Source organism: Hylobates moloch, unplaced genomic scaffold, assembly GCF_009828535.3.
Source record: "Hylobates moloch isolate HMO894 unplaced genomic scaffold, HMol_V3 SCAFFOLD_20, whole genome shotgun sequence".
NCBI lineage: Eukaryota > Metazoa > Chordata > Mammalia > Primates > Hylobatidae > Hylobates > Hylobates moloch.
Window position 1 is genome coordinate 33568860 of NW_026652295.1, and position 27986 is coordinate 33596845.

The window sequence follows — 27986 nt, forward strand, 5'->3', positions numbered from 1 at the left end:
GTGGATATCACTCTCTAAAGAGAAACTCCAAGTGTTTCCCCCAGTGACTGGCCCTAAACCCAGGGCCTTGGCAGGCTTTTCTGGAATAGGGCATTAGTTAATTGTTGCTCCCCACCCTATCCCTGACCAGTGCCCGTAGCCTGCTTTGCCATATCCTGTTCTTGCTGATTTTTTTCTTTGTTGTCCTTGGACCCCCGGGAGGTGGGGAACTCTGCTCTAAAGGCTCTGAAGGTGCTTGGGCCTAGCTCAGCTCTTCACTGTGAGGCCTGGGGAGGGAGAAGGAAGGCTGTCGGGTGGGAGCCCCTCAGGCTGCTCCTGGAAAGAAGTGCAGGACTGCAGATGGGCTCAGGTTCAGGAGTCAGCAGATCCAGCTTCGAACCCCAGCTCCACCATCTCCACCTCGGTGCATGGACTGCCTCAGTAAGCTCACTGTTATTATTCTTATTTGTGAAACTGAGGCAGTTAGATCTGTGTTTCAGCGTGTTTTACCAATTAGAGATGTGTTTAACTGCCTAGCACAGTTCCTAGCATGCATGAAGTGTTGACTAAATGGTAGATACTGTTACTATGGTGCTTGGAGCTTCAGAGAATGGGAGCTGAGGCCTAGAGTGTCTTCAGACCTTAAGAAAGGCAGAGCTCAGGCCAGGTGTGGTGGCTCACACCTGTAATCCCAGCACTTTGGGAGGCCAAGGCAGGTGGATCACCTGAGGTCAGGAGTTCGAGACCAGCCTGGCCAACATGATGAAACCCCATCTCTACTAAAAATACAAAAACTAGCCGGGCATGGTAGAATGTGTCAGTAGTCCCACCCACTCAGCAGGCTGAGGCAAGAGAATTGCTTGAACCGAGGAGGCAGAGGTTGCAATGAGCAGAGATCACACCACTGCACTTCAGCCTGGGCGACAGAGTGAGAGTCTGTCTCAAAAAAAAAAAAAAAAAAAAAAAAGGCAGAGCTCTTTGCAGGAGGTTCTTTGTTGTTTGGTGATAGCAGAGTCACGGGGAACCACTGGAGTCCAAACCCTTCAACTGGTGATCCTCCTGCACAGCTCTGCCTCACTGCAGGGATGGGATAGCCCACCCAGCCTGAGAAAGTCAGGCAGGCACCTTTACCACTGTTCTCATTTGAGAAATTAATGAGCTTTCTGTTGAACTCCCTGAGAGGAGAAGAGAGATTGGAGAGAAATCTACAGCCTTCTTTACAATTTATTTTTCCAATATATTCTTCCACATAATGGCCAGCAAATGGCTGGTTGGTTGAGATGATGTTCTCCAGTTGGGGAACATGTATGGCTAATAGATTTGGGAGTCATTTTCTCCAAATACAGACTGCTCCTTATTGTGGGTTAATGCAGCCCTGTTGAACTACCCTGAGCAACATGACTTCTGAAAGATGGCCTGGTTAAGGTAAACCTCTGTGATCGTATCTGTTAATAACACTAACATTCTCCCTATTTTCTATTGTATTTTTGGTGACAAAGAAGTCATAGAGTTTGCCTTTAAAAGAGCTCAGCCTAAGAGGAGATCTGAATCCAGGCCTCGGTAGTTATTTTCTGTGTTCTCCAGTCAAGTCAAAGCACTCTTTGTTGTCTTAATGATGCTTGGGACATAATAGAGGGCAAACTGAGAGGTGTACATAAATAAAATTTTAAAAATATATAGATAAGGAGTGGGAAATTCACCCACATCCCTCCATGCATACTTAACCTCTGTTAACATTCAGTACATATCCAAATTTGGGGTCTTAGTATATTTACTGATTTTAATTTGCTTTTCTTACCTAATTACTGCACGTTGTGGATATCTTACCACGGCAGCATCAATAACACCTGGATTCAGATCGTCATTCTAAAAAGGCTGAGTATTCTCTTGTATGGCTATATCATAAGGTTGGTTGGTTTGTCGTTGTTGAAACTTCTCCAACCATTAGATGCTACACAGGGCATTTTCCACCTGCCCTTCAGGTCCAGTTCCTACCCTTTTCTATCTGCTTATGTGTCGTGCATTAATAGGCCAAGGGGTTGTTGAATTGGCTGTGTCCCTCTACTGAAAGCCACCACTCCTGGGAGGGACCTTCTCCCAATAGCTGTTCTCTCTGGGTTCTAGTAAACAGTCCTTCCCTTTGACCCTTCTGACCTAATGCTCCTCACTGTGACTAGCTCCCCTCCCTGCACCTTACCCAAACCTGTGTAAATAATCCCATTATTAAGTTCCTTCAGGTGCACAATTTGTGCCATCTTTTCCTGCAGGGACCCTGAGTGATACAGCAGTTTTTGGCACTGTTTCTATCAACTCTGAGCAAGCATAGATGGCTGTATGCTGGAGCAGTAAGCATGGCTCTAGCATGTAAATTGTAAATTAATCTTCATTTGCAAATGAACTAAAAGGCTTAGATATTCAGGGTGCTAGGAAGCAGGAGAAATTCATCATTTAACTGGAAGCACCAGAGCTGTGGCAGTGGAGTCATGGCGGGACCAGCATTTAGAAAGTTTCTTTCACTCTTTGACTGAATGTTGGTTGAAAGGAGTGCAGCTGAAACTGTAACCAAAGGAGGCATTATGCCTCCAGGAAAATCTCAAGGAAAAGTATCACAAGCAGCAGTGGTAGCTGTTGGATCAGGCTCTAAAGGAAAGGGTAGAGAGATTTGACCAATTAGCGTGGAAGTTGGAGACAAATTTCTTCTCCCAGAATATAGAGGCACCAAAGTAGTTCTAGGTGGCAGAATTATTTCTTATTTAGAGATGGTGACATTCTTGGAAAGAATGCAGACAGAAATAAATCACTATTGAAATGGCATCACGTGAAGCTGTTCCTTCCACTGAAGTCCTGAAATATTTCATCATATAATTTCCATGTCTTTCTTTATAATAAACTAAATGTCTAAATTTTATTTTAAACTTTATTTCTTTATAATAAACTAATGATATATAAAGTAATGGCATCCAGTGTCTCTAAAACTTTGTTTTTCAGCACTGATATGACATTTCCAAATAAAAATATGTAAATTTAACAAAATTAAAAATCCAAAACTTTAAGCCTTTCCCACTTCCTACTATAGGAAAGAAACCTGTTCTCCCTTCATCAGGCTGGCAGTGTCCTCGGCATCTCAGCTGTGTGCTCCTTCAGCAGTCTCCTTTTTATGTGTCTTCATCCTCTGTCTCTTGCACAGTGTGATGTACCCACAGCACACACACACAGCACCAATTAACATCTGAGATAAATACCTTGTAGGAAGAACAAAGATGGCTTTCTGGTCATATTGTGGTTTGAATGGATAAAAAGTTTGTAATAACCAGATCAGCGTCTCACCTGCCTTTGAATGGGATTGAAGTTTATGAAAGAGAAAACCACAGAAGGCTGTTTGTCTACTTAGCATAAACATTGGAGTCATTTAAAACTTGGCTAAAGGCTTAAATGATAAATTTGTGTTTTGTAATCAGCTTTCATGAATATTAAATAAGTGGGAGATGGGTGAAGAGCAGGGACATGCTTCGTATGCATTTTGTATAAGCTGAGAATAATTTCTGGCACAGGATTTTGGGAATGTCCTGGCTTTGTCTGAAATGGTAGCTGAGGAGACCCTTGGCTCTTGAATCCTTTTCCTGGGTAATGAAGTGGCAGCAACTGGGAGGGCACCCTTTCAGGCCAAGTCCAGAAGTGGCCTCGCCGCCTCGCCCTTTCCAGCTCTGTCCCATTAGAGGCATGATGTCATCAAGAGACAAGCTGATTGGTTCAACTCCGTAGAGGCTTTGGCTGCTTTTAACCCTTGGGGGTTAGGTGTGCAAAAAGAAGAATGTAAAATAAGGAGATTTGCATTTCCACTGATGATGACTAAATTTCCCACGCCATATTCTGCAATGTGTATTGTTCCTCTTTATGTAAACAAGCATGCTGTGTAGTCTTTTGTGCTGAGCAAAGCCCTCCCGCCCTGAACAAGAATGTGGCACTCCTAGCTCTGGGGAAAGATTAGGGCCTGGAGTGTCTATTTAAGTTGTTTCCACGTATACAGAGTAGTCATAACTGTTATCCTACATGAAACACCCTTTACATTTCCATTGGCTTTAGGTGGTCTCGTAATATTGAGGTAATTTGTTCATATTTTTAAAAGAATCTCATTTATTTTATAGGCAGCCCTAAATAAACAGTTTTGGCCTTTCTATCAAAGTGATTTTTGTTAGCCTAGATTATATATGTGTATATACACACACACACGTATATATGCGTGTGTGTGTATATGTATGCCGTGTGTGTGTGTGTGTGTATTTATGTATGTTTATATGCATTGCCATGGCCTTGATGCTAACAGGAGAAACTCCACGGTGTTGTGAATGAGCGGGAGTTAGTCCTGGCTCTGCAATTGACTGGTGATGAGAAAACTGGTGTGTTCAGCACCCCTCTCTCCCGCTTGCTGGTCCCTTGCTGCCATCATGCCTCTAACTGGACAGGTGCTGGAAAGCGGGGGTTGGGGGAGGGGGGATGCGCCCTCCCTGCTGCTGCTACTTCACTTCCCACCGATGCATTTCCCCATTGCTGCTGTGCCTATCTGTTACTCATTGTTTCCCTTTTTCTTTTTCCCTTTGCTCTTTCTCCCCTTTTCTTCTATGCTTTTTTGTCTTTTTTCTTCCTCCCTACTTTTCTCATTCATTTTTCCTTTTCATTCTTATTTTTACAGGTGCAGTTAAGGATAGGCTTCTCTTCTAGCCTCTCAGCCCTCTGCACCAGAGGGATTTTTCTTTTATTTTTTCTTTTTAACATTTTTTCCAGGGTTGACCCACATTTCTATTCTGCACCAGCATTTCTGCCACTCGTGGTATCCGCAGGCCGCCACACCCACCACCAGCCCCAGTCCCCCACTAAACAGCCTGTTTCCCTTTAGCTGCAGCAGGAGGGCACCATCAAGCACCAAGGAGAGGTTTGGGGTATTTGCAAAATCGCCAGCAAAAGGAGAATTTTCCTTTTCTCCCTTTTTTGTTTTGTTACAGACTGAAAGCCCCAGCTTTCAGTCTGTAACAAATGAATGTAGGTGAATATAGATGAGAGGAATTTGACCTTTATTCCAGTCCATACAAATGCTGAGAATCACAAAAGGAAACATTTTCTGGGATATTCTTTTTATACTTTGGTTCTGGTTTTGTATCTTGTTTTTCTAGTAAAGTATCAGTAGGATACAGAGTGTGTGATTTTATATGACTTTGGGAATAATAGTTCATCTTATATTATTCTAAGCAATTGTGTCTAAGAACAAGTAGCGATATTTTACATAATCAGTAATAGTATAAAATTGAAGTATATTTGTATTACAGTTACTCATTCAGCTAATTTGTTGAGCACCTGCTCTGTTCCAGGTAGGCTCTAAGTGCTGGGGATACAGCAATGAACAAAACAGACAAATCCTCTTGCCCTCATGGAGCTGGCATTCTAGGAAGCTAGAGGGGAATGAGAACTTAAAAAGAATGAATAGGTAAAAATCATAGTATGTAGCTGATGATAGGAGTGGTTATGAGAACAATACAGCTAAGAACAGGATTAGAGGGTGCGGTGGGAGGAGGGTTGCCGTTAGGTGAGTCAGCCAAGGAAGGCCCCTTTGAGGAGGACGTGAAGGAGCAAGCCGTGCATGCTTGGGGTGGGGAGGGAGAAGCATGAGTGGTTATTGGGCTACTTTCTCTTAATTAATTTCTCCTGTAAGAGAAATTTAAAATTCTACCCTACACTTCATATTGTCTTACAAATATACCTTATAACTTGACTTTTACTTTTAACTTTCTTTAGTCATGATTGCTACCTGTTGCCTTTCTCATCTTGGTTTTTTTCCTTGATTTCTTTATTTTAAGCTGCTGGGTGCATGCTTTTAAACATGCACATGTCCACATTTTTAAAAAGCTATTAAACTAGAGTGAAATCATAATTTCTCAAACTTGATCATTGTTCTTGTTGTCCTAGGCAAGGATGTTGGGTGAGTTCTGGCAGAGGGGCTGGGTTATAGGTCATTGTCTTAGGAAATGCCTTTCCATGAGCTCATTGCATACTCAAGGCAGAAATAAAATCTGAAAACCAGGATCATGAAGCAAAGGGAAGAGAATTCAAAATTACTAAGACCAGAAGATGGCCAGAAATCTCGGAAATGGGAGCTCCAGTGAGGGAGGCCAACTGACTGGGTGTTCATGGAGGCAGGGAAGGTGAGTTCAGGGCATGCCACCACCACTTGGAACACAGAAATGGTGCTGATGTCCTAAAAGAGCACTCACCACAAATAATTTGCCCTGATGAATCTTAAATACATCCTCTCAGGAGCCAGGCCCATAGGTAATTACAACCAGTAAGAGAGGAAGATGCCGGTGGCCTCAGACATTCTCTGACCCTGGGTGGACTTAGGGGACGTCAGGGTAGGGGGAGCTTCTTAGAGACCAGATGTGAAGGTGGTCTGTGTGTATGCATGCACGCATGTGTGTGTATATATCCCAGAGAAGTTTAATTTGTTTAGAGATGTGCTATGTGGTCAGAGTGGCAGCCGGACAGTGGGGCATAGGCTTTTTATTATATAAGACTCTGAGAAAACAATTAATCTGGACCTCATTTGCACTTCCTTTGAAATATGTGACCCTCAGAACAACACAGGCTCTTTTCCTGACCCCAGTGTTATGCCAGCATCCTCAAAGATGTGCTGTCTGATCTCAACTCTGTTTTCATGGACGGCTACCCTCCCTGCCTAGGGTTCCTTTGTCCTGCTTTCTTCTCCATAGACGTTCCCTTTTGATGCTACCAGGTGAGTAGCCAGTAGGTAAGAAGAATGTTTGTGGCCTGTAGCTGCTGGGCAGGGCCGAGATGCTGAGCAGATCTTTCCCAGGCATCCTACTCTTGCTCACAAGCTCTGATGACCCAGTCTCTGGCGCCACAGGGCCCACCTGTCCATAACTCAAGGCAGCCTGTTTATTTGCCTGGACAGGTGGAAAACTGCCTAAGCTCACTAGGGGCCTACAAGTGGCAATTTATCTGGCAGTCTGTTCTTGGCTGTCCTGATTTAAACAGGCAGGAAGCCATTGTAAACTCAGCTGAAATGTTGTGGTTTGTGTAAATGTTCTGGTTCCTTTCCTTTCCGCTTTGGATCTAGTTATTTTCGACAGAACTTCCCCCAAAAGCATGGAAGAGCCTTATATCTGTTATGCAGTGGGCATACAGTCCTGGTTTTGCAGCTTGGGCCCTCTGTACTGGGCCAAAGGACAGTGAAGAGTGCCATGGAACTTGGGTGCAGTGGCAGAGGACTGGCACCCCATCTTCACACTATACTTCAAGGGTGGAGCTCTCCCAGCCTCAAGGTCATAGGCTGTTTCTGTGTCTTTGGAGGGAATATATATCTTAACCTCCATATCTAACTGTATGTAGAAATCTAGGCAAAGCTAACCCTAGAAATGGAATGTTTATACTGTAGGGGTTTTGTATTTTTTAAATTATAATACCTGAATCTAGGTGAAATTTTAAAGGTACCAAAGACTATATAGTGAAAAATAAGTCTCCCAGATTCCTGGTTCTTCTCCCTGGTGTTTTGAATATCATTCCAGAAATATTCTCTGCATATAGAAGCATTTCTGACATGTTAAGCATTTTTCTTTTTAAAAGACAAAATGGTGCTGTCTCGTGTACTGCTCTGAACCTTGCTTTTTTCGTGTAATAGTAATTTTTTGAAAATCATTCTAATTAAGTACATGAAGAGTTTCTTTTTTATTGTTCATAATGTTCCGTGGTGTGCATATACTATCATTTATTTTTGTTTCTTGTAGATGGACATTCTACATGTTACCAAGCTTTTACTGATTAAAGCATTGCTGCAATGCAAATCCTTGTACAGAGTCATTGTAAGATGTTTCTAGAAGCTGAACAGCTGTGTGAAAGAGTTTGTGCGTGTTAAATTTACTTTCCTACCCACAACATGTAAACACCTTATCAACATAAGGGTGGTTAGCCTTTTAGTCTCTTTTTGGTTAACAGATTGGTAATGTTATCTTAGGTTAGTTTTAAAGTGTGTTTCTTATTATGAGTGACATTGGCATCTCTTTATATGTTTACGAAACACTATTTTCTGGATTCCTTTTCTCTCTCTCTTTTTTTTAACATTGTTGTTATTGTATTGATCTCTTTCTTACTAATTTGTCGAAGCTCTTTATATTTGAAAAAATATTAGCCCTTTATCTGTGATATGATTTGTCTTTTGGCCTGTGGCATTTTTATGTTTTTTTTAACACGTAGAAATTTAGAATTTTTATATAGTTGAATCTATCAATCTTGTGCTTTTTTTTTTTTTTTTTTTTTGAGACAGTCTTGCTCTGTCACCCAGGCTGGAGTGCAGTGGCACAGTCTCGGCTCACTGCAACCTCCATCTCCTGGGTTCAAGCGATTCTCCTGCCTCAGCCTCCTGAGTAGGCACCTGCCACCACGCCCAGCTAATTTTTGTATTTAGTAGAGACGAGGTTTCACCATGTTAGGCCAGGCTGGTCTTGAACTCCTGACCTCAGGTGGTCCGCCCACCCGGGCCTCCCAAATTGCTGGGATTACAGGCGTGAGCCACCATGCCCAGCCAACTTCTGCATTTTGTATCCCAGTTAAGAAGACTTTCCTTACTCTAAGATTACAAATACATGTATATTATTTGTATATATACATTATATATATATATTATTACATATATTATGTAATTACATATATAATATATACTTATATGTAATATACAAATATATATTATTTGATTATAAATATATCTATTTTATATATATAGTTACACATTCTATATATATATACACACACACACAAACACATAATTTCCTCCTGGTATTTTATGGTTTCATTTTTCAGGTATAAATCTTTGTTTCTTCAGAATTCATTTTGCTATGAGGAGTGCTAGGCATCCTGTTGATTTTTAGCAACAATTTGATCTAGCCCACTGTTTGATTCAGTTTTCCAGGTGATGAAACTAAAGCTTTGAGAGCTGAAATGACTTGCCTGCGGTCTTAGGGTTGATAAATGAGGGAAACCAGTTGGAACTACATCTTCTAATACACAAGGTTGTATTTAGAATATAGGTGAGCTAAACCTTTATTTCGGCATTAATTAGCAGTTACTTTTCACTTCCTCTTGTTTCAACCCAAATTATTGCAGCATTATCTTACTTTTTCCCTCTAACTGCAGACAAAAATATTTGTCTTTGTGTATGAAGGAAAGCAACTTACGAAAGGAGTCTCCTGGGAGAAGCATGTGTTTCCTTTTTACTGTAATATTAAGACTCAAGGCATTTCTTTCCTTTACTGCTCTCTAAGATGGGGGGCTGTTAGGTTTTTCTTTTGTGACTTGAAAAGTGAGGTGATGATTTCCGGCAAATTCTAAAATTTGGAATTTGGAAGGAATCCTAGTTACCATGTAGTCCAGCTCCCTTATGAACAAAGTCACTTTTGTGTTGTCTAAAAGTGATCTTTACTACCGTACTTGACTGATTTAAAAATAATAATTGTAACTAACTAAATAAATAAAAATGATCTTCCAACTTTTGCTTGTAAACAACAAGTAACCCCCTCTACCATCCACCGTTACGTCTATGAAATAATGAAAACTCCTTTCCCATATCCAGCCAAAATCTGTGACTTCCACTCCATCAATTCTGGCTTTACCTTCTTGGTAGGTCATGGACGCAGTCCTCCACCATAGTTGTTCAGATATTTGAAGCTGCAATTATGTCCTCCCACCCTGAAACCTTCTCGTTTCCTTGCCAGGCACCCCAGTTTCTTCTCTCTCACCTCAGATGGCTTATTTTCAAACTGCTTTTGTCCTGGCCCTTCAGTGAACATCCTCTTGAAATCGTATGTCATCGTTACAGATGCTTGTACATAATGTACATTGCATGGTACACTATGATGAGATTTATGTGTCGCAGGCCACCTGATAATGCTTCATCAAGGGGTTTGATGCACATCTTAGTCTCCTGAAAACTTAAGGGTTCAATCCGTCAGTGGGCCCAAGTCAAAGACAGTGTGCACAATGCTTCCAGAGGTACCACACCTCCATCAGGAGGCCATACAGAAAGCGGTTCTGTGGAGTGGAGGTGCTTGTTGCCTTTTGAAGCTTTATCCTGTGATTTCTGCCCTGGAGATACAGATCAGCCTCTCCCCTGTTGTGCTTTTTTGGCAAAATCAATGTAGCTTTTCCTCGTGTCCCATCACATAACAGTGACTCTACCTACTCTCCACCTAACAGCATAATGGCCTGCTCTGGGCCCATGAGACTTGCTCAGGCATTTTTTAGCAGCTACATGACTCACCATGACCTTAATTTGCAGGTAAAGATGCTTTTGTACCAATTTTTCATTTGAAATCAATAGGACAGATGAGGCCTGAGAAAGCCTGTGTTGTCTAAATGACCCTGAGCCAGGCCTGGTAAAGGGTCACTTAAGTCCCCTTGTGCTCTTGACCACAACCCTTCCTCCTCTCCCCATTTTGTGCCAGTTGCCAGGGTTTCCTTCCAAAATCTCTCTCCATTCACACTCACCTATCTGGGATCCTCAGCAGCCACCACCTCAGTATCTCCCTGCTTGCCTCTGGGCTTCTCTAGCTCGTCTTACTTGTGGCTGCCTTACTATGTTCCTCAAATGTTTTGTGTTATCCTCCCTTGACTAAAAACGTCCTGGCTTCCCTATTGCTATGGTTCGGAGTCCAGACTCCTTAGCCTGGAGTACATGATTCACCAGAGAATGAGCCCATGGCCCAGCCTCTATAACTGGCCTTCTCTTTCATCTCATACCCTATTTTTCCAGCTCAGTTAATTCCTGTACTCACTGTTTTCCCCTACACATTGGTTTATATATTCTCCCTACTTGAGTGGCTTTCTCCATTTCTTTTTGTTGAAATTCCACTCTTCATTAGAGGCTTAGTCACTCATTCACCACACTTATGGAGAGCCTACTGTGTGCTTAGGCTGGGTATATAGAAATGAAATTGTAAACAAACATGCAGCTTTTGAGGGACTTAGACCCTAAAGGGAGAGACAGATATTAAACAAATACAAATAAAAATATTACCACAAATGAAAATAAGTGCTCTTGAAGAAAAGGAGCAGAGTGCTGGGCAAGGTGTGGGAGGTGAGGTGAGGCCCCATTAGATGGACTGGCCGTGAGGCCTCTCTGCAGTCAGGCTTAGGGAGACTGAAGGAGCTCAGTAGCCCAGTAAACAGTGTTGGGGCTCAGGAGAGGATGAGATCAAGTCTGTCTGCCGTAAAACCTGCCCCCTTGCACTTTGAGCTTGAGAGGCCTTTCCATCAGCAGCTCTTTCCACCGGCACTACATGTTTTGCTGCTCTTGTTTGTGTGTGTGGACCTTCTCCCCAGTCAGATGAGAGACCTTTCCAGAGTAGTAATCACAGTTCATTTTTACAAGCCCTCCGGCTCCCCAGCCCCAAACGGGTACTTAGAAATGCAAGTCCTTGATTAAGGGCCTCAGAAGGATGTGGGATGTCTTGAGTCCTTAAAATGTCGTGTTTTCCTCCAAAGAACTCAAGGTGTGGCTTGCTAAAGATTTGCGGTGCTTGGGCATAGATAGGTATCTGTTTTTCTTCTTCTTGAGGGAGATACAATAATTAAGCCCTTCTCATTCACCTCGCCCTTAAATTTGGAATTTTCTTTTCTTTTTCTTTCTCTAGTAATAAGGTAGAGCTCTTTTTTATGCCACAACTGAGGGATTCTAAAGCATGTTCAGAATAATTTGCTTCATAGATGTGAGCACAGAAATTTACAGATTTTGGGAGACATATACTGAATGTCTTACGACTTTCTCACTTAATAAATTAATCCTCCCTCACCCATTTTTTAAGGGTAAAAATATTTCACTAAAACAAGCTGGTTTGGAAAGGGAGAGATGAATTTAGCATTTAAATGTCAAATATCTTTTAAGCTAACTTCGTTCATTGCCCGTTCCTGCCTCCATACATAGTTAACATTTATAAAGAATGCAAATAGAATCCCCCTGGATAATGTCACATTGGTGTTAACAGTCTTTCTGCTTCTAAGTATCATATACGTAAGTCAAGAACAGAAATAGTTTGGACAGTTCTTGGCCCCTATTATTCCAAATTAGATTGAAAGAAGAAAAGAACCAAACCAGATATGGTATATTTCTGTTAAAATATCAGCTCCTGTTTAGGTAGCTCCATATGTTCCCACAGGTCTCCAGAAGGACTTGTTGCAGCAGAGCAAAGCAGAACTAAACAAATCCTCAGCTGAGTCCATGTGCTTACAGCCATTACGGGCTTTATGGGCACTTAATAGAGCAGAGAGTTAGCATCTCAGACATGTATGATGCTGGTGGAATTCATTTGGTTGAAGAAAAAATTTTCCAAGGCCCATTTTTTAAGAATCAAAAATATTACTGCTGATCCCGAAATAAGGTCTTTGATGAGTCTCTCCTGTTGGGGTATTAACCTAGAGGTCTGGCCATGCTCCAGTTCAGATAACGCTGTTTCTCTGTACTAAATTCTTCCTGAAGGTTCAATTAGATTTTGGCCTTTCTTCATCTTGGGCAACAACTCAAGAACTGCCCATTTCTAAGGCAGGAGCTTAGTGATGGATGCATTTGTTTCACTGCTGACAAAGATTTCAATGTAAAATCTGCCAGCCCCTTGAGGATGGAAACAGAGATTGATCTCAGTGAAGAATGACTCTATTGGTCCTCGTGCAGAGATGCATTAACGTCTCTCTGTGCTGTGGAAAGGGTTCACTTCCCCAGGTGGACCTGAGCAGGCTGGATGTTGCAGCCTATTCAGCAGCAGGATTGGGCCCTGTTCCTGGAAGAGAGCTCCACTAAGGTACTTGTTAGAGGTCATCAGTGGTGTTAACACTCAGGTTCCTTTGGTCAGTGGTTGCACAAAGCAACATTTACTCAGCACCTACTATTGCCGGGCTTTCAGCTGCTGTATGTGGCATTTTGAGAACATAATGTTGCAAGTTTAGGTTTGCTGTGCCCTTTTTACCAGGGCTGTAGACACACCCCTGTGTGTCTGCTGATGAATTTCTTAGAGGTATATTAGTTTGCTACTTTGGTACCTTTTGCCACTTAGTTTTGCTTTCTCCTTTTCAAGGAACAGCATGTGTGGGTTTGTTTCATTGCAGTGATCCACTGCAAATTGTGTATAAACTTTTGTGGGTGGTTTTCTATGTTGACATCACCGTAAGTGTTTTGGTTCTTTTTCTTGAATGTTTTTTCTCTGTCTGGAGTCAAACCCAAGACAGACTTGGAAAGTGAATAGTGTGGGGTCAGCTATCCCACAGTCACTAGCCCCAGCCAGCCTTGTTTCTCAGGGACACCCTAAGTGGCATTGGGGAAAGCAAGTGGACCTGCAGCGCACTCATGGATGTTAGTCAGAGCATCTGAAACAAGAAATTACAAGATTCCTGGGTGTAGACCCGCCTTGTGGGAAGTTCTGTCTGCATCTGGGGAGCACCATGTACCCTTGTCAAATTTGTGCTGTGCCTTTTAGTTTAGTTTAGACAGTGCCTCTCACTTACGTTAATTAAAAGACATTTTTAAGCCTTTGTAGGCTTGGTATTACTCAGGCCAGTATCATTGCATCATTTGCTAAATTTTATGTAATAAGGTAATTGTGTCTGTATTTCTTCACTGTTGTGCTAGAAAAAGAAATGAAACATCATAAATCTGAAGTGAGCTTGGTCAGAGGCAGTCAGATCTACAAAAGTGAGGCCGAAGAGAGGAAGCCTGAGCTGAGCGGTGATTGATCCCTGTGACATCACAGAAGGACAGATGGGCTAAGGACAGCCTTAATCGCTAATCCTGGCATCCTGAGCCAAAACCCAGATGCAAAAACTTAAAGGGGATATTTTACAAAAAGTGAGGGAAACAGCTCACTTGACACTGGTGGCGATAGCCTGTGGGACTCATTACCCGCGAGTAAGTGGCGAATGTTAGCTTGGGAACGGCCTCGCCCTGAGTAACAGGAAGAAGGGCGCTGGCTGGCCTCCCTGGAGCCCTGTTCTCAGCTGCACTGCCAGTGGCTGAGCAGGCTGGCCGGACCGTGCACTTTATCAGCAGGTATTTACTAGGTGCCAATTATGTGTCAGGCTTGGTGCTAGGTGCTGGGTGCAGGGGGTAGAGTTAAAGGACACAGTTCGTTCTCTTAGGAAGTTTCCTTGAAGGAAATCGAGTGGCTCCTGAATTCTATCTAAAGAGGGCTTAAGAGCAGCCGTCTGGTTGAAGTAGGGGCTGGGGGCTCATCTGAATGGTGTGCTTCACTGTTTGGCTTTGTTTTACCTGTTCTATGTCTTAGATCAACAAAAAGAATTTTCTAAAATACACTTCTATTTATACCTTAAATAAGACTAAGAAAACATTAGTTGTTTATATGTGAAAGCATTTTATTTTTATTGGTGTTGGCTTGGCAGGAGGCTGTTGAGCTTATAGGTGGGTAAATGTGCCCCACCCCCTGCTACCCCTCTTGACATGGCCATTGCTGGCCTCTGTTTCCACCCTCATGTCACATTGACACATGGGTCTTAGGGTGGATGTTTGTTTTGAATTCTACCCCAAGGCTGGCCGCAAACTGCTCAGAGGTTGCCAACCTGGGTGAGTCAGGAATCAGCCTCACTTCTCAGTTCCACAGTTGATTTATTAGTCATCCCTGGATATCAGTTTGTCTTTCTGTTAAACAGAATAAAACAAGAGTGTTTCCTGCCGGTTTCCTGTGGAGTGTGGCAGGCCAGTGCTTGTTGGCTTCATTAAGAAACCAGGCCTTTTGGAAATACAGAGCAATGTCCTCAGTGACTGCCCTTCACAGGTGGCTGCCCCACCTCTCTCCGCTTGCCTCCTGCTTTATATTCAGAGCAGGAAAGCTGTTAGCACAAGGTTCATTTAAAACCCCAGTTGAGGAGGTTATCATAGCATCCTTAATTCTAGTGAATGGCTCTAGTTTTCTCTTCAGCAGTTGGAGTGATTAAATGTCATAATATATCAGGGGAGTACCAATTATGAACATGGATTTCATGCTGGGTGCTTTTACATTCTTTGATTGGTGTTGGGCGTAGTACTAACTTACCTTGGCAGCACCTTTAATTGAGGCATTCATGAATTGAATTGGACTCTGAGCAGCTGGAAGGGTCTGGGGCTGAGGACTGCTGCCAGGGCTTCACCTGCCCTGTCACACAGTTGGCCTGTTGGGGCATCTAGGATCTGCATCTAGGATCTGCATCTAGGATCTTACTCACGTTTGACTTCATGCGGCTCAGGCGACTAGGCAGAATATTTTTGCTTTGAGCTGAGGTGCTGCGTTGGTTTTCATTGTAAAACATCAGAGTCAGAAGGTTCTCTAAGTGTGAGTTCTCTCGTTACAGGTTAGGAAAGTGAGCCCATTAAGGATGTGACCTACTCAGAGTCTCACGAGACCTTTGACAGCGCCCAAACCTCTGCTGCATAGCAACATCTTTGGCGCAGACTGGGTACTTGATACCCACTTGTTGAATAAATGAGCAAACCCAGGTCTCTCGAGATTTGTTTAACAGTTATATTAACTTTTTTTTGGTTTAAACTGTCAATATACCAAATCTGGTTTTGGTTCAGTGACTGATCTAGAGTATTAGAAGATTCGCCAGTTTTCTAGAAACAGTACACAGACTGGTCAGCCTTCATGTTGCTAATGCTAAGTGGAAAGTTTAACCCTGTAGTTCCTTCTTTCTCTCATATGTGGTGCCTTACAGCAGTGGTTCTCAAAGGGTAATTGCAGACCAGCAGCATCACCTGTCCCTAGGAACTTGCTAGAAATGCAAATTCTTCCCTCCTCCCCCAGACCTTCTGAATTAGAAACTCTGGGGCTGGGGCCCGGTAATGTTTTTACAGGCTCCTCAGGTGCTTCTCAGGCACGCTGAGGTTTGAGAACCAAGGCTTTAAGAGCCAGGTCCTAACAGTGTTCCCTCTACTCGTGAATATACTATGCATGTGAGCACCCAGTTATGAACACGCAAGAACCAGGCATGGGATTACATAACACTAGCAATCAAATAAAATGCAATGCAAGTTTTATCCGACATATTTAATATATACATGGTAGTTCTTGTGCCATTGGTAATTAGGCAAATGAAAAGCAGTTCATATAAATGGCTATAATGAATATTACCTAGGCAAATCAAGTTTTTATAGTTTCTCCCTATTAGCTTTTTAGTATCTGCTAGCAGCCATTACTGTTGGTGACTTCCCTAATTACACAGATGTACATTCTTCAGACACTCACAGAGATACACTCATTCATATTTGAAATTCTGGCTCAAATTTCCCAATTGTTAGGATTCCCTGTGACCACCTATCTCTGGTTGAGTTTTAAAATCTCAAAAGCAGGATTTAAATGCAAATAGCTTATTTGGGAGGTGATCCCAGGGAGCACTGGTAGGGGAGTGGGGGAGTGAGAAAGAAAAGAAACCAATAAAGGATTACCAAGCAGGTTACCCCTTGGGTCCTGGGGCTTAGACCTGCTGGGCAACTCTGGGAGACTCAAACTTACTTTAGATCAAGGGAGCTGGGGTATTTATCTACCACTTCCAGTCAGTCTGGGTGAGGGCTGCTCACCTAGTGGGAGTAGGGGCAAGACATTAATTCCCTCTCACTTTCAGTCTACCCAGTGTACAGGTCTAGAGGGCTCTGGCAGCCTGAGAGAATCCTCAGAGTCACAGGTGCTTGCAGTTGGAAACTGGCAGATGGGAGGGTTTAGAAATGAGAATGCCCTTGGTGTCTGCTTTACCACCCATTAGTGGCACAGGAAGGGTTTTCCCTGGGGTCCTGGTTCTGGAGGGGACATGGGCAGGCAAGCACTCAGGGGCTTAGAGCAGCTGCCAAGGGTGGTGACAAGAGAAGGGAGAGGGCACTGTGAGAATAGACTCTGGGTCTCAGAGTCTGGGCCAGGGAGAGGGCAGGATGGAGTGAATGAAAAATCCTGGGGCACATAGATGGCTGGCGTCAGGTCTCTTTGTTTCTCGGGGAGGAGGAAAGGAAAGCAGAGCGTTCTGGGCACTGGTAAGAGTAGTAGAAGGCAGAAGAGAAACTTAAATTTCTTGCCAGCCTGTGCCTTTCCTCTAACTCCAACCCATACCCCCATCTTGTCCTACTGTTGTTTTCCATTTTCTCTAGGCTAAGAGAACTGTCAGAAGCCAGTCAGTCTGGGAAGAAAGGGAGCTTTATGCCTGGCCTCCTTGTGGGTGGGTCTGCTGGCACATTGTTTGCGTGCCACAGTGGCGAAGATGGGGAAACTGGAACTTTGCATTCTTACTGAGATAGACCTCAATACAATTTCGACCGGTCCACAATGAAAGGAGAAAGTTAAGGGCAGTGAAGAGTGCTGTGATAGTGCTGATGGTATTTGATTGCCAACCACCTTTATTCTGATTATGTTCATTCTTTCCTTTTTTTTAATTTTATTTTTTTAGAGACAGGGCCCCACTCTGTTGCCCAGGCTGGAGTGCAGTAGTGTGACAACAGCTCACTATAACCTCAAACTCCTGGGCTGAAGTGATCCTTCTGCCTCAGCCTCCCCAGTAGGTAGGACTATAGGCGTGCACCACCATGCCAGGCTGTTTCTGTTTTTGTTTTTTTGTAGAGACAGAGTCTCGCTGTATTGCCCAGGCTGGTCTTGAACTCCTGACCTCAAGAGGTCCTCCTGCCTCAGCCTTCCAAAGCCCTGGGATTACAGGCATGAGCCATGGCACCTGGCCGCTTTTCCTTTTTCTATGCTTCAGTTGTTCTTTCTTTTATAAAACAAAGGGATAGTTTTCATGTTGATAGTTAAATGTTTGTCTTTATTAAATTTATTTTGAAATAATTATAGATTCACAGGAAGTTGTAAAAATAGTACAGAGAGGTCTATTTTTTTAGTACCCCTCACCTAGTCTCTGCCCATGGTAATATATTATTTAACTCTAATACAATACCAAAACCAGGCGATTGACTGTGGAACAATCCACACATCCACACACCTTATTCACATTTCACCAGTTTTGCGTGTACTTGTGTGTGTGTGTGTTGGGGGGGGGGGCGGGGGTTATATGCATTTTTATCATGTGTAAGTTCATGTGATCACCACCACAATCAAGATGCAGAACTATTCTGTCACCACAAAGTCTCCCTCATACTTTTTTTTTTTTTTGAGACGGAGTTTTGCTCTTGTTGCCCAGGCTGGAGTGCAATGGCATGATCTCAGCTTACCGCAACCTCCGCCTCCTGGGTTCAAGCGATTCTCTTGTCTCAGCCTCCCGGGTAGCTGGGTTACATGCATGCACCACCACACTTAGCTGATTTTATATTTTTAGTAGAGACGTGGTTTCTCCATGTTGGTCAGGCTGGTCTTGAACTCCCAACCTCAGGTGATCCGCCCACCTCAGCCTCCCAAAGTGCTGGTATTACAGGCGTGAGCCATCACGCCCGGCACATCCTGTTAATTTTTAAGGCCATTTGCCTTGATAAAAAGTTGACAGCTTTATAACATTTCTGTTCTCCCAGTTAGGAAGGAAAATGGCCCACAAACTTACCAAATTAAGGGGTTACTGCCACGTGTGTCCCTGTTGAAGTGGGACAGCACAGTGCTCTGCACAGAAGCCATTCTCCTGAAAGAGGCAAGTGTGTGTTTCTGCCCAGGGCTGCAGAGAAGGAAGGGTGAGAAAGTTCATTTTTCCCAGGTCTTTTTCCTTCAGTGCTCAGCCCTGGAGAGGCCTAAGTCATGTATTAGGCAGCTCAGGCTTCTGTAACAAAATACCATAGATTGAGTGGCTTAAACAGATGTTTATTTCTCATAGTTCTAGAGGCTGGGAAGTCCAAGATCAAGGTGCCAGCCAGCATGGTCCCTAACAAGGACCCTCTTCCTGGCTTAGAAACGGCTGCCTTCTCACTATATTCTCACATGGCAGAACATATATATCTCCCTCTTCTTATAAACCCTACCCTCATGAATTCCTCTAACCCTAATTACCTCTCAAAGGCCCCATCTCCAGATACCTTCATAGTGGGGGTGAGGGCCTCAGCGTATGAAATTTGAGGGAACAGAACCCAGGCCATAGAAGGTATCTTCATCAAGGGCTGCTCCATATTCTGCCACCTCCTCAGTTGCAAAATCAGCGGGGTATCTTGGCAGAGAGGCAACAAGAAAGGTTTAGGCCCTGTACTGCCAGCCTTGTTACCTTGGTTAAACTATTTAGCCCCTCCGAGCCTGAGTTTTCTCACCTGCAAAATTGAGAGATTCACGTGGATAATGTCTGAGGCCCTGCTTGCTGAATCTGCAGCTGCCTGCCTCCTGCGGCCCTCGTCTTCCTTTCCTCCATTTCCACTGACTTGGTGGTGAGAGCCCAAGGGCCAAGTTTGTTGATCCCTGTACCAGCTGTGCTCACTTATTCCCACTTCTGGGGGCAAAGGAAAAAAGAGGAGTTTGAGATTTTGAACTTCACAGTTTTGACCAGAGCCATCCTGTTTATTTTCAGCTGTGTAGAAGCATATTTGAGATTCTGATGCATGTGCCTACACACAGACACACATGGCCTGAGCACAAAAGTATTTGAGAAAAACAAGGCTCTTATTGATGATTTGCTTCAGTCTCAGACTCTCTCCACACCAGTTCACTTATTACTCAAGCATTTGATTCTACAAGAGGCAGAATTTTCGAAGATGAGATTCCTATGCCCTGGCTGACAGTGGAGCTTTGAAGCCCAGCCTGGGACCCTCTGGCCTTTAGCCAGGGACTCTCTGGGGTCCCAGTAAGCTTCCCCTTCACCCCTTTCTTCTCTCTCATAGACCTCAGGGATTGGCCCACCTGTCTAGGTGCCTGCCTCCACTGTGTCTTCCCTCTTCCCTCATATCCCAGAACTCTGGAGAAGGAATAATGTTTTCCAGTGTCTCCCCAGTTTTGCTGTATTTGAAATAAGCACACAGTCCTCTTTTAAGATTTTATTGCATGTTAAAACAAAAATGGGAAACTGAGAGGTTTGGGAAAATAGCCAATAAATAGCCAACAATGGGGATGTTATGAAGTTATGAGAAATACTAAAAATAACAGTTGTCCTGGGTCTTGGTCAAACATTAATAAACTAGCTCTTTCCTTGGCTCCTCTGACCGCCTTCTCTCTAGATACTGTCTTGAGGTTGTAGCTTCCACTCCTTTTCTGAAGAGCCCTACCTCCTAGCACATACACAAAGCCCCTAGAGAACAGTTGTTGGCAGCAATCAATGCTTACAAAACAGCTGAGACTGGTGGGCTGTGATCGCTCTGGAATCTTCTTGCAGGCTGAGATTGGAGATGGCCTTTGAATTGTGGGCAGCTCGGGGGTCTCCCACTGCAAAGGTCTCACAAAGTGGAGAGGATTGCATGACCATCTTTTCTGCCTTTCCTCTCCCTTCATGCCACTTTTCTTGATGTCTTTCCTAAGAAAATTTGTACACTCCATAATTGCAACTTGCAAGACTCACTTGCCAACAAACCCAAGGGTGTAAGTCCACAGGGCCTTTCCTGGCATAGGCACTCTTCACTGGCCTGTTTTGAAAAGGCTGTGTTCTTTCTAGTAATCCCATGGGGTTGTACGCTTTAACCTGGCATTTAGCCCCTAGCTGTTGCATGTTGCTGCCCATATAGGGAATGGATTTGCTCAGGAGTCCTCACACTGCCAGCCCAACAAGAAGCCAGGGCTTGTTGCTCTCTGCCTGCCAGCACCACCCCTTCTTCAGATGATGAGCTCTTCTGTGGCCTCCCATTTTCCTGTCAGCCAGAGGGAGGTGACCAATCTGAACTTTGGTTCCAGAACCTATTGGGCTACTTTGAGGACATCAAGTCGTGTTCCTGTCCACTTGGCTGAGAAGAAAAGACAGAAACCTATATGGTTTAGGAATACTGACATAGATGGTAGGTTAAAGAAAAGCCAGAGGATAATAACATTTAATTCAGGATGGTGGTGGCCTCAGAGGAGCAGAGAAATGGGGAGAAGTGATCCCAGGAAGGACATTTTCTATTTCTTAAACCAGGTAGTAGGCATGTGAATGGGTCATTTATTATTGTTGTTGAAATCGCAATACTATAAAATATGTTCTTTGGAATTTAAGAAATATTTCATTTTTTTAAAGAGGAAAGAACACAGTTCCTTGTTGTTGAGGTCAGCATGGGGCTGATGTAAGAGGATACTGACACAGGAACTTAGCAGTAAGGCAGTGAGGATGCAGTTGGAGGAATTTCGGGTGGGAAGATGCCACACAGTTGCTGGGTTAGCCACCACATTTCCCCCTCTCATTTTCTCTTCAGGAAAAGTCTCAGATCCAAGAAAGATATATGTCCTAAACAAATCCCTCCCTAAGAATCAGTTAAGGTGTAACCACTTTTAAAAGCTCTTTGTCTGTTTTTTTTCCACTGGGTGTTGACTGAGCCCACCCAGTGCTTAGTACCTGGTAGGAGCACTAGTGGGAAATAAAAAGAAGCTGAAGAGGCGTGCCCATGCATCAAAAGACCGGGAGCCATCCTTGGACCATATGTATGCGTGAGCAGGTTTGCATCAGTGTGGTACAGCCAGGCTGCCTCTGCTGCAAGAATTCTAAAGCAGAAATCCTAGATGCAATCAGTCCACAAAGGGTGCCGGCAGGGCACCAGTGCTCATCAGTGCTTGTTGTGTGCCAGCCACCCTCCCTGTGTCATCGCATCCTCCCCACACCGTCCTGTGAAGCAGGCATTAGCATCCCTGTTTACAGGTGAGGGTTACATAGGAAACTGAAAATAATTATCTTCCATGTACCTTTCCTTCCCGTGGAGTGTTTCTAATCGTTGTATCCTCCATGGTTGTATTTGGGGGACAAAAGGTTGCTATTTCCATAATTAATTGTCTGTGATGGGGTTGTGGGTGGGGCAGGGCACGCATTGGTTCCTAGCTCAGACACTTTCTTTTGGATGACCTTGGATGCCCTTGAGCCTCAGAATATGTCTGCGAGACTTGGAGGATTCCCCCTGCTTTTGCCTCCGTGCCTTATGGTCTGTCAGGGTAGGTAGGAGGACTGTGTTGGGGAGAAGGGTTTTAGTTAACTGAGTGACCCTCTGTCTCTGTACTCGGCTTGAGAACTGCGTGGGCTAGGGGCAGTTTCTTTTCACCCCTTGCCATATGCAGATGAATAGAAGCTGGAAATTTGACTTGCGTGAGGTAACCTGAGTTGACAATGAGAGCCCATGACTTGCTAATGCCTGTGGTCTGTAACCCGGAGATCATGGCCTGGCTAGTTGGCCCTGGACAGAGGCAGTGATCAATAATGTGTAAGACATTGTTCAAACAGGAACCTTGATGAGGAAGAAAGAAGGGCTGAAAATTTCGGGAGTCACCTGGGGTGGTTTACCAGCCTGCAGGCGAGAGACTTTTAGGAAAAAGCAGCCAGAGAGGGGTTCTGTGTCTCTGGGAGTTGACTTATTTGATGGTGAAGGTGGTTTGAGAGTTTCTGCGGTCATAGCGGCTATCTTGTTTATGAGGCACTGCTGCCAGTTCCTCCAGAGGCTTTCCACATGTGCCGTTGTTCCAGTAGAAGCCTCTTACATGGCCACTTGGGATGAGGGTTGTTTGGTTTGGTTAATTACAAAACCATTGGAGGAAGTCATTTTTAGAAAAGAATCAAACAATTTAACCCCAATGGATAGATGTGCACCCTTTTGATGTGGAGCTGGGCCCTTGCTTCCAATGTAGATCTACTGATCTGGAGTTCTCTGCCTTCCTTTTATTACGTGAACCACATCCATAAAACACCATTGACTAAAATTTCCAGTTTGTTTCTTAAAAGTAAAGCCAGAATTTGACCACTTGTGAAGCAATCTGAGTGTAGATTTCTTTTGGAATTTTTTACAACTTACTTCCCCAACCACCCTTAATTCAAGAGCACATTTTAAAAAATGATCTCATTATTGAGTCTCTTCAAAGTACTTACTTGGTTGTCACAGAAAGGTTCTTTTACACTGCTTCCATAATTTATGTAATGTTTAATTAAATTTTCTATTTTCATCAACAAATATAACCATCCTAAGCAGTTTTGGAAATGACCGCAGCTGACTCTTGGTAAGGGTAACACTGAGCATGTGGAAGCAGAAGACCATGGGTGTGCGGGAGTGAGCCTGCCCGGTGTGGACAGAGCCGTCCGCTGGCATCACTTACTGAGGGACAGGGTGGCGTGCAGTTAGCTCACCGGCAGATCACTTAAGCGGAGGTGAATAACAGGCTTGCCAGGTAGGTGTCATTATCCCTGTTACAGATGACCAGGTGGAGGTGTGGAAAGAACAAGTTCCTTGCTCACAGCCGCGTTGCTGAAAGCGGCAAAGCTGATTCCACAGTCTCAAGCATTTCGCTACCTGCAGCCCCTGCCCTGTGGGAGCCAGTTCTCTCTGAGGTGAGGGAGTAGAGGCGGGCCCACGGACTGCATGAGAAGGAGCAGGCCTGAGCTGAGACCCTGTTCCCTCTCCTCGCTTTGGTATTGTCTTGGATCCTCCAGTTTGGTTCGCGCCCCAAGAGCTGCCTTGTAGAAAGGCGTCACTCCCTCACATAAAACGTTTTGTGCTGAAAGGAGAAGCTGCCTCCAGCTGAGTGTCCAGGAAGTGAGCTGTTGTTCACACAACATGTTCTAAGCGTTCTCTGCCAGAAGGAAGCCCTTTCCCTCTGGTGTATCTTTTAAAACAAAACAACAAAAAACAAAGGAACCTGGGTTTTGATTAACTTGTTTTTTAGATAGAATTTTGTTTATTTTGGAACCAGATGAATGTGAATGGCAAGTACAAGCCCTGTCTAATCGCTGTAAACTGAAACGTGCAAGGGAGGAGGGTGGTGTGGACTATTTGCCTGGCATCTGTGATTTTACGAGGACTACAGATGTTTCCCAGAGTAAGTAAGGCTGGCATCTGGTCAAGTTACGGAGGGAAACAGGCACAGTATCTCCTGCTATGGCCCCGGGAAATGGCAGGGACTAAAATCCCTCAGCAACAGAGGCAGACAGGCATTGCCTTTGGAGGAGGAACAGATCTCACCATCCATGCTTACAGCAGCAAGAACCTCGCGTTTTAGGATGATGTCACTCAGGGAATGAATGAATTACACCAAAACTGTGTCTTTTAGGCAATGCACAGTTTGCTCAGACTTCTGTCGTAATAAATTAATTCCTCATTAGAGCCCTGCCTTGAAAGCAAGGCTGCACTCAGACCTCTTGTACATTGTCTCAGATCTTTATATCAGGCCTCTGTTGGGATGTGCATTTTGTGTTTGAGGAAACTGAATCTTAAGGAAGAGAAGTCAGGCCATTTGCCCATAGCAATGATCCCATGAGTGACGACTTTTTTTCACCTTACAGAAGAGGAAATTGAAAGTCAACAAGGTTAAATGACTTGTCCAAGGTTCCACAACTAATTAGGTGGCAGAACCAGAACTTGAACTCAAGTTTTTAATTCTTAAGTCCTTGTTCTTTCCACCCCTACACACTGCCTTTCCAATGTTCTTGATCCAGTACATTCGAAATCCTACACTGAGCTTTAATAGAGTGAAAGCGAGGCTTGAAACAAGCTGGACACCATGAATTAGGTGGATAATGAATTGAGCAGTGCCCACATATGGCTAGTGCTGTGACCCATGGACATTATTTTGATTTTCTCATGTTTGCTTTTCTCTTCTTTAAAGTGGGAAGAATGCTAGCTCCCCGCCAGGATGCTTGTGAGGAGGAACTGGATCACCAGGAGGGCAGTCAGCTAGTGCCTAGTGCAGTGAGGACACCACTGAAAGAACCCAGCCCAGGACCTAACACCCTGCAAGTCTTGAGTTTTCACATTGTTGAACAAAAGTGCTTTCAGGGTCGGTGGTCGACCTTGCTGTGAGCACATGAATTCTATTTTCAGGAAAGATGAATGAGCCTTCGATGTAGTTCACACAGCTTTCACATACTCCAGAATTTGGAGGTGTATTTGATTTTCTAATTTTATTTGATTTCAGGAGACAGAGGATACAAACATACTCTACTAGCTGAGTATTCTAATGTGCTGCTTATCGTGCTAAAGGAACTCACAGATGTAGGGATCAATTTCTTTTGACCCTGATTAATATGAGCCAGTTTCCCAGGGTCTACTCATCCTGGGAACACTGATAATTGAGTTTTCAGACTGTCAAGACTGGGGTTAGCCTGGGTTCCAGAATAGAGAAAGCCACACCACAACACAGAAGCTGTGCTGAGAGCCCTTAACCCAGAAGGCTTTGTGACAGGGAATAATGGTGCCATCGACTTTCCCACATTCCTTTCTCTTTGTTTCCTTCGCCTCTCGGGCATGTCTTTGCTTATTAGCATGTTGAGCAGAGTTCATCACAAATGAAACTCAGACCAGCGTTAATCTTACAATTTATTATCCTCTGAAAGATCTGATCTGAAAGATTTTTCCAGTATTTCGGTATGAGACTTTTCAAACTACAGAAAACTTGAAAGATTTGAGTAGTGAATCCCTGAATATCCACCACGTAGGGCATGGATTCTATAATTAGCATTTTGCTGTATGTGCTTTATTGCATCTATCCGTCTCTCTACCCCTCAGTGCACTTAGCAATCATGTTATTTTTTGATACATTTCAAAGTAAGTTGCAGACATCAGTACTTTCATCCCCAAACACTTTAACGTGTATATGATTAACTAGAGTTCGATGTTTGTTTATAGTTATTTGGGGGTAGGGGGGTAAAATTTATACGAAGTGAAATCCATTAAGTCTGTTATTCTATGAGTTTTGATAAATACATACATTTGTCTAACCCAAATTCCTATCAAGATACTGAACATTACTGTCACTCCCGGAAAGTTCCCTAGTGCCTTCCTTAGCCAGCCAGTCCTCACCCAGCCTCTTCTGGTAGTTTTCCACTCTAAATTTTGCCTATTCTAGAACTTCATATAAATGGAATCACTGCAGCATGTGCTCTTTTGTATGTCTTATCTGAAAGGTTTTAACTAGTGCTTTAAACTGAAGTCTAGGGACTCTGTCAACTTCATTTATCCACCTTCTTCTTGTTTTGCAAGTTCAGAGGTAATTAGGAGTGGTAAACTGCAGGAAATCTCAAGGCAGCTGATGGATCCTGATAGTGTATTTGTATTGAGTATATATGTATGTATTTTTAAACCTTAAGTATATATAATTTGGTGCTCAGAATCCTACATCTGACCACCCTGATGTTATAAGACAGGTGTTCCCCTGTAGAATCTGAGGAGCTAAGACCCCTTTCCCTGGCCACACTGCTAAGGAAATTGATTCTGAGTGGAAGTTTAGGATGTTTTCTTTGGCCTGGTTTTATCCATAGCCAGACCAGCAGTGTGCCGTAATGACTTTCAGATTGTGAAAGAACCAGACCGAGAGAAGGTTACTTGGAGGCTGGTGGGGGTGCCCGAAGGACCAAGTGGCAGATTAACCAGTGTTTTTAGGTAACTGCAGGCTTTCTGAGGTTTGTGTACTTCCTCCTCACCCCTCCCCACCATGCCGAAAAATAAGCCTGCTCCTGGATGGAAAGTAGATTGTGTACATTGAACTAGAACCCAAATACATAATCCTCATTAATCTTTTAGATTCTTGTCCCACTTATTAAAGCCAGTACTTGGCATATAACCCAGAGTTATGTGGCAAGCAATAATAAAGTTAATTGGAATCTAGGTCTCCCAACTTTTTTATTCTTTCAGCAGTTTCTTGGCGCTTTGAGTAAAAGATAACTTTTACAGTAGGCTGTTCTGGTATGAGAAGGTCATTTGGCAAGTATTGGTTCCGTGTATTTCCTTCACGTCATGTCAAGTCAGGGCCATGTATTTCTTCCCGGTCATGTTCATGTCATGTCCATGTATTTCCTTTCTGGCAAGTTGCAGTTGTGGGCCTAAGCCCTGACCTCTGGGTCAGGGAAAGGGCCAGCTGGTAGTTGTGGGGTATGAGGTGCTTTTGGGGAGCAAGACCCAATATCAGCAACCCAAGAGGTATAGGAAAGACAAAAATGAGGGGGCAGGTGGGAGCTTAGAGCCTTAGACCACGCTCTGGAAGCCAGAGCTCCGTGGCTTTCCTCTCTCCACCAGCCTAGCCTGGTGCAAAGACAAAAGGCAGGCTTTAATCGGAGCCTTTGTCAGGGAAGACAAAGCACTTTTGAAACAAAACAGCTCTGTTGTCTCTCAGCCTAGTAGAAAAAGGGGAGTTGAAAAAGAAGGTGACGATGTAAAGGGGATTGAAGTAGGGGGACACGGCAATAAACATGGTAACAACCTGAGTGCCCCCCCTGTGAGACACAGCTGAAGTGGAGACTGAGCGCGCCCTGTGGAAAAGGGAGTTCCTCATTGTTAGCGGCCATGTCTGGTCGCCTCGGCAAGGACAGCCCTGAGCCCGCTGGCAGATAGTTATTCATTCCCTGCCATGCGCCTTTCCCCTCCCCCACCCCATTCTGCCTCCCTCTCCTAAAAGCAGTTGACAAGGTTAGAAAATCAGGACAAATAATTTACTTCAATCCGTCTTTGCCTTTCCTGAGGCCATGCGCAATTCAGCCTGGGAGGAGAAGGAAAAAAAATCACCCAGACCCTGGCCAGTGACCCTTTTTCAGATGTGAAATCAAAGCCCACTCTAGGCTGAGAGCCTGTCTGCTGCTAAGAGGCAGAAGACAGAGATGGTGATGAATTCTTATGTGGTTTCTGGGCCTGAGAGTGCAGCTGTCAGCAGTCTTTAGGGTTCTTTGCACAGCCTAAGGAACCGATTTTGACGTCAGCAGTCGCCTGATGGGATCGGCACAGAGCATCTGGTGAGGCTGAGGAGGCTGCGGCTCAGTCGCTCAGCCCCCTGCTCCTGGGAAGGAGGAGCACTGTCCAAGCAAGGCCATCGAGCCAGAGCCAGAGGAGAGGGTCTGCCACTTTGCCCCCCCTGCAGCAGGAAGCAGGTTCGGCTGCCAGTGGCACCTGCGAAAGTGAGAGCGGTGCCCTCTGTGGGCAGTTTGGGAGTGCC

At 44.1% G+C, this 27986-nt stretch overlaps 1 protein-coding gene and 1 pseudogene across 5 annotated transcripts in view; both read left to right on the plus strand.

Moving 5' to 3' along the window:
• Positions 1–27986, plus strand: part of ANKS1A (ankyrin repeat and sterile alpha motif domain containing 1A) — a 207592-nt gene that overhangs the window by 139668 nt on the left and 39938 nt on the right. The gene's annotated exons all lie outside the window — the stretch shown is intronic.
• On the plus strand, positions 2463–2827 carry LOC116460394 (10 kDa heat shock protein, mitochondrial-like; annotated as a pseudogene).